This window comes from Neolamprologus multifasciatus, chromosome 14 (assembly GCF_963576455.1).
Source record: "Neolamprologus multifasciatus chromosome 14, fNeoMul1.2, whole genome shotgun sequence".
In the NCBI taxonomy this organism is placed as follows: Eukaryota; Metazoa; Chordata; class Actinopteri; order Cichliformes; family Cichlidae; genus Neolamprologus; species Neolamprologus multifasciatus.
In genome coordinates, this window is record NC_140452.1 from 27,635,213 (window position 1) to 27,641,888 (window position 6,676).

Here is a 6,676-nt window from a genome sequence, read left to right on the forward strand (position 1 = left end):
AAATAAATAAATGAGTGAGAGTCTGGGAGCGAGAGCCGTGCGGGCTGGGTGAAACTACGAAACCTGTGGATGACAGTCAGAACACACTCTCTCTCTCTCTCTCCTTATGAGGCTTGTCTAATTATAATCACAATGATACTCAGTTCTTTCACTGAGCATATTTATTCGGCGTTAGTTGCGAGAGCAAATTGTGGAGTTGGCAGCCCCTCACCCTGCCAATACCTCCTCTCACTGCTGTGGAGACGCAGAGGGTGGCCACGACTATCTACAGCAGGCGGGGGAGAGAGACAGAGAAGCACAGAAAGCTTCATTTTTCTCATCCACTTGCGTGCCTTCCCCCGCCTCGCCTCCAGCGGGCAACACAAGCCCGTGTTGTGAGCGGCAAACCAAGCCACAGCTCACGAAGACGACTGGGATGCACTTGCAAAGTTCTTGTATCTCTGCAAGGAGGAGGATGATTGTTGTGGACTGCTGAATTATCGTTACAGTAGCTGTGGTTGCCGCACAAGGCAAAAAAAAAAGTTTACGCAATGAAACGTCACTAAAATCAGCGACGATATCGGGTCGCTGGAATCCTTCTCTCATAACACGACTGCTGATTATATTTATGATACATCAAAGTCACTTTAGAGAAAGGATACTTCAAATGTGTGCAGGTATTTTAAAGGCTGTAGCAAGTCTTATTAAAATTATTCAGTAGATCCTCTAAAGTAAAGCAGGATAAGATAGCTAAAATTGATAATCATTAAGTCTATTTGTGTAGGCGCAACTGTATTTTTTTGTTTTTGTAGTCATTTTTGAAAGTGTCCTGTCATGGTATTAGACAAGCAAACCTCCCTATTTGACAATCCTGTAGAGATTTACCACGCATGTCATGGTGGATTACTCCAGACTAAACTGAGCTCTGGGGACATTCATGCTTTCTGCACATATGCAATATTAATAAATAGTGATGTTCATAGCAAAAAATGTTGAATCTTGGAGTGCAGAGAACCTTCCTATTCATATTGTAAATGTGTTTCCCAATTTCTGCACAGTTCAGTGCCTGTCTCACGCCATGTCATATTAAAATAACTGACACCAACACACACTGGTGTCAACAAAGAAAAAAACATCTATCAAGAGTTACTTCTGGAGTTACAGACGTGTTAGTGGGACATGATGGAAATGTTTTGCCTGATGTGTTTTCCCTTGGTTTTCCAGACCAGTCACCATTCTATAACGATAAATAAAATACACACAAGCCTTAGGCAGTGCACACCCATAGACAGACACATATTGGACACACAAAAATAGATAGGAGAATAGAAAAAAAGTGAGAGCATCTGGTGGACTGTAAAACTGCCATTCTTCTTCATGAGTAGCCATCATTCACCCTTTCAGACTGTCAGCTACTGTCAAAAAGACTGACATAAGGCCACTACAAACCCTTCATTCATCTCACTGGACATGGATGGCCAGAGTTTTTCACAGTACAGCAGCACTAACATACACTTTGGAGATCAGTGCTAATGAGACTACTAGTTAGTGCTTCCACTTTGAATGTTACAGCAAAACATGGACATTGATATGCTTGGGTTTGACAAGTATCATGTCACAGGAAGGGCAAAGAATGACAGTAAATAATGAAAATGTAATCTGTATAACACAAAGACATGAGGTCACGATGTCAAGGCTAAGACCCGAACATGAAAAAAAATGCTCAACAGGTTTAATGTGAGCACTGGAAGTAAACAAGTTCATAAAGCTGTTTTGGGGAATGAGGTAACAGGCAGATAAGTCCATATATTTATCTCCACTATAATCTCTCAAAGTCTCCAAAGACTGGAAGCGTCCATCCATTCATCCATCCATCCTCTTCTGCTTATCCTTGTCAGGGTTTTGTGTGTGTGTGTTTGTTCGTGTGTTGGGGGGATAACACTGTTAGTACAACATCTGGCATCAACTGAGGGATTTCCTCAGCCTTAAGTAGCAGACAGGAAACGAACAGTCATGCGCAGGTGAGAAAATTGATGACAACTTCAGTTGTACAGATCAGGAGGGCAGGTGCTCCTGGAGAAAACTCGCCCCTGAAACAGACACACATGCGTACACATATACTGAGAGAGGAGGGAGACAGATAGAGAGAAAGAACAGGGAAGAGAACCAACTAGAAAACAGAAAGTTGGCACAGGAAGACCAGGGGACCATGACATACAAAGCGTTTATGGATGTTGAAGCAACAGTATTGTAGTGCTAAATCATAACTATCAGTTAAGATATGAAAACAAGATTTAAATTTACCAGAAAAAATGCTTTGGTTGAGGTTTTTATTTCTTTACCCGGTGTGCTGCTATTAAATCTATTTGGTGTATTATAATTCCATTTATTAAAAAAAATATTTTCTCTCAGTTAGAAACGTATAGTAGGTCTGTTAATGTTTATAAAGGTCAGTGGGTGGGTGCACTGTCAAGCAATGTCATCACTCTAGGGACACTGATCGAGAAAGCCAAAGTATGAGTATGAATTGGGGTAACATTTTAAGGTTATCATTGAATAATAAACTGACCTCACTGACAACATCAATCATCAGAGACAATAAAGAGTATTGTAGTAAACTGCTGCCAATGAATAGACAAAAGGATGCACCCACAACAGCAAAGGGGTGTCTTTATTTCATAAATGCTTAATAATACATGACAGCAATAATCATATGTCAAGTATTTTTTTAGTGCTTTAGCAACTTATAACGAATAATTCCTATCAAAGGGTTGATTAGCAGGACTGCTTAAATAACATGCAAATATGCAAAATATTCATGAAAATAAGATAATGGTTGGGCATTTAAACTGACAGTTTTAAAAGCTAATGGGTTATTGCATTGTTAAAAAAAGAAAGGTTTTAAAAAAAAGTTTTGTGTCCCTCAAAAACTTTCCTTCTTTTTCAGCCTTCACCTTTTGAAACTTTCCATTACCGTTTCTCTGCTTGTCATCAGGGGTTTCAGTGACATACCTCATGTCCTTTGTGAACCACAAGGGATGGTGGAAGGCACAGTCAAATAATTCCCTATCTATCTGTCTGTCTATCTATCTAGCTGTCTCTCCTCATGCCAGTCTCCCTGACTGCTTGGGAGTCAGTGTGTCCAATATGTCACTGGTCTGCCTTTCTCACTGTCCACATACACCACAACTTGGCAGCCTGCCAACCAGACCACCCGCCTGCCAGTCTTTCTACCTGATAGCCTGCTTATTTGGCCAACCTGCTGCATTCTTTCATGTCCGTCTGTCTCCGTGCCGCTATACCCATTTGCCTATGAGCCTGTCAGTGTTACTACATGACTGACAGATTTCCTTTAGACACCTACAAGTTCTATCTTGTCTTATATTTATACTTACTAACAAGGACAGATTGACAAAAGAAGATGTGGGTATATAATGGAGAGGAAAAAAAACCCATCTGAGATTTATGTGCTACATGATAGCATGATTTAGTTTGATATTTTGCATCATACAATACAATCATACAATGTATTTCTTTATTATTATCATCACCTATAAGAAAATCTAAAATCAGTATGCACAATATTCATTACCATGGAAGTCTGTATATGTTTTTTTGTTTTCTGTTTGAGTCTGATGTTGGCTGGGAAAAACAGCTTACTTTACACAGAAGTGTTTGTCATTAAGAATATGTCCTATGTTGACAATATTCTTAGTGACAAACGTTGGTAAACTATTGTGTTCTCTAATGGTAGGTGTTTTTATTATTATTAAGTAATAAAAAAGACCTACACTCTTTGTAAGTTTCACATCTAGCTTTGTGTAGTATATCTATGTACTCACCGCTGTACTAGAGACACAAAATAGCTGTTGTTCTATATTTTATATCTTTTCACGTGCTCAGTACTTGCAGAAGTACTGCATGCTTTGCACTGAAATATTTTTATGAAAAGAACAGACATTGTTTAAAGTCCACATGCATGTTATTAATACTTGGAAAGAACGCTATGTATATATATATATATATATATATATATATATATATATATATATATATATATATATATATATAGTATAGTACATAGCATTTTAATTTATACATAGTATAGTATTCACTTCATAGCATTCAATCCCATTGGTGGATAATATTCACAATGCTCTGTATTTTGTTGAATCATCCTGGTTTTCCTGGCATCCCTGCACCAATGGCTCTGGTTGGTAAACTGGGGTTCAAGTCCCCTTTTTTAAGAATGCAATGCAGAAGGGGTGCATCAACTGAATCATACTCTTCAACTTCCACGGGAAAGTCTAGGGTGGGGCACAAAAGAGGAAAGTTCACGTGTTAATCAGAAAGAACAATGCCGCTTTCTGGCTGGTTGTGAACCACTGGACAATCTGTTTAGACCTCAAGGATACTTGAGGTGATATTTTCCCAGCAAGTCTAAATGTATTTTGTGGACTTGGAGAGGGCATTTCACTGACTCCCTCAGAGTATCCTGTGGGGGGTGCTCCAGGAGTGCAGTGTATTGCACCCATTGTCAATGGCCATTGTGGGATACAGATTATGTTATTGACCTAGAAGAGCTTTTGGCAGGGGAGAGAGGTCTTTGCATCTCTCATTAGTCTGGTGACTCCTGCAAATGGATGGATGGATGAATGGAAAATTAATACTTTATGCAGTGGCTCACAGATCCATTGAACATAATAAGAGGTCTTGATTGCCTACAGTAAGAGGCTAAAGATATAAGGAGTCTGAAAAAAGGAGTCCACAGCAACATTGTCTTTCAAAGTCTTGTAGTTCAATGCCTGGCCTTGTTTGAAATTTGAGTGTTTTTCCGGGGTGAGAATGTACCCTGACCTAGGTTTTAAGAAACAGTGGCTGGGGAGATCTTTGACTTTAAAAACAACAAAGAAAAAATCCTTTGAGAAGATCCATTAATGTTTATATTGAATTTGAAATATTCAGAACCACAGAACATTGTTTCTTTTTTCAATATTCTTTGGCAGTCCACATGAAATTCTTCGTGGAAATCAAGCTAAACTCCATGTAGATCTTTTTATATCAGGTATTATAAGTTTCTGTTGTAAAGTGGACTCTCACAGGATTAGTCACTGCAAATATACATGGCCAGAGAAGAAGTTAAATGTCACATTGGGGTTTGCTTCAATGAATTCTTTCTAAGTTTATGAACTCTCTCCCTCTCTCTTTGTGTGCTTGTGTGTGCTGGCCACTGAGCAGCACTTTAATGTGGTCACATCTGAGTGATTGGCCCAACAGTGCGGATGAAGTTCAGGACAAAAGAGCATCCAAATATAAAACAGATGTCGACATTTTGTTCTCTCACACACAATCTGAGTGAAACAGAGCAAGTGTACGTGTCATTGTCTGGCGAGAACATTACAGCTTTGTAACATCTTTATAGCTTTATATCTTACTGTAAAATGTAGTACGAATATTGTCACTGTTACTGAAACGTCTGACAGCATTACAGGAAACCAGTAGCCTGCCTGTGGTAATGCAAAGTTTATTGTAAAGTGCTTACATAATTAGATAATGAATAATGATTTAACTGGACACTGTTTTGTCTGCCCTTGTCACTACATTTCACTAGTCTATGCTTCTGCTTCTTCCACGTTCCTAGATATAGAAAACCACACATACAGTATTCTACACTACAGAGTGTACATGTAACATTTTCAACTTATAAAGTGGCTGAAAACAGAGGCAAGCTGGCAGGCTGTTAATGGAGAAGGTACTTAACTGTATCACTGAAAACAATCAATCATGCCACACAGTTGCCAAATAATTCCAATAGGCTAACAAAAACCTAACAGAACCAGAACTAACCAAAGGCAGAATGCCAGCAGGGGAAATGCATGAATGCCAGGATAAAGAGACAATGACCTGAGAAAGATTGATGCCTTGGTGTTTACGTCAATTTCTGTCTTAAATGTGGCTGTCAGAACGGTTAGTGCTCATTCAAGCCAATGCTTGTGATTCCACAGAAGAAACCCTCTGCTCTGTGTCTGTAAAATACACGTCAAGTGAATGCATTATCATCCCAGGGCACGATACAATATATTTTTTTCTTTTTTGTGAGATGCCACTTGTGTGTCCTTGTTACACTCAAGATGTTTGTTGGATTCAGTGGTTTGACTTGCTGGCCAAAGCAACACTGGTGGGTAGGGATTGGTGGCATAAATGACATGTTTGCCAGGAGATTAAGTTTCATGAGTAAACTGAAAAGGTACTTTGGCAAAATGGTATTAAGAGAAATCCAAGAAATAAAAAGAGACTGGCCATATCTTTTGACAGAAGCAACTGGACAGAGCAGAAGAAGAGGGCACAGAACATGTGGGTAGTTTCACAATAAAATAACAAACACTCCAATTTTAAAAGTCTCTACCTCTGTCTTAAGAGTAAAAAAAAAGAAAAGAAAAAGCTGATCTTTAAAATATAACAGAAAGAAGATATCAAAGCCCTGTTTACTGAAGACTGTGTCCTCACTTTATGTCATGTCATGTCAGAAGCCACAAATCAACACAGAGATCACGATGGTGCATAAAAGGCAGGCTTATGTAAATTAGATTTCCATTTCACAACCAGGGGTGGTGTGTGTTACCCTGATGCTCAGTTCCTCTACCAGAGGCATGGGAGTTGGAGGCTTCCGTGCATCTTCTCATGCTCCTTGTTTTGG

At 39.1% G+C, this 6,676-nt stretch overlaps 1 protein-coding gene across 2 annotated transcripts in view; it reads right to left on the reverse strand.

Annotated features, from left to right (window-relative positions):
• slitrk3a (SLIT and NTRK-like family, member 3a) overlaps positions 1 to 78 on the reverse strand; it is an 8,563-nt gene extending 8,485 nt beyond the window's left edge. For both annotated transcript variants that reach the window (XM_085130577.1, XM_085130578.1), the window contains exon 1: positions 1 to 78. This exon is cut by the window's left edge and continues 766 nt beyond it. The gene's annotated coding sequence lies outside the window, so the exon portion shown is untranslated.
• Positions 79 to 6,676: the final 6,598 nt, after the last annotated feature.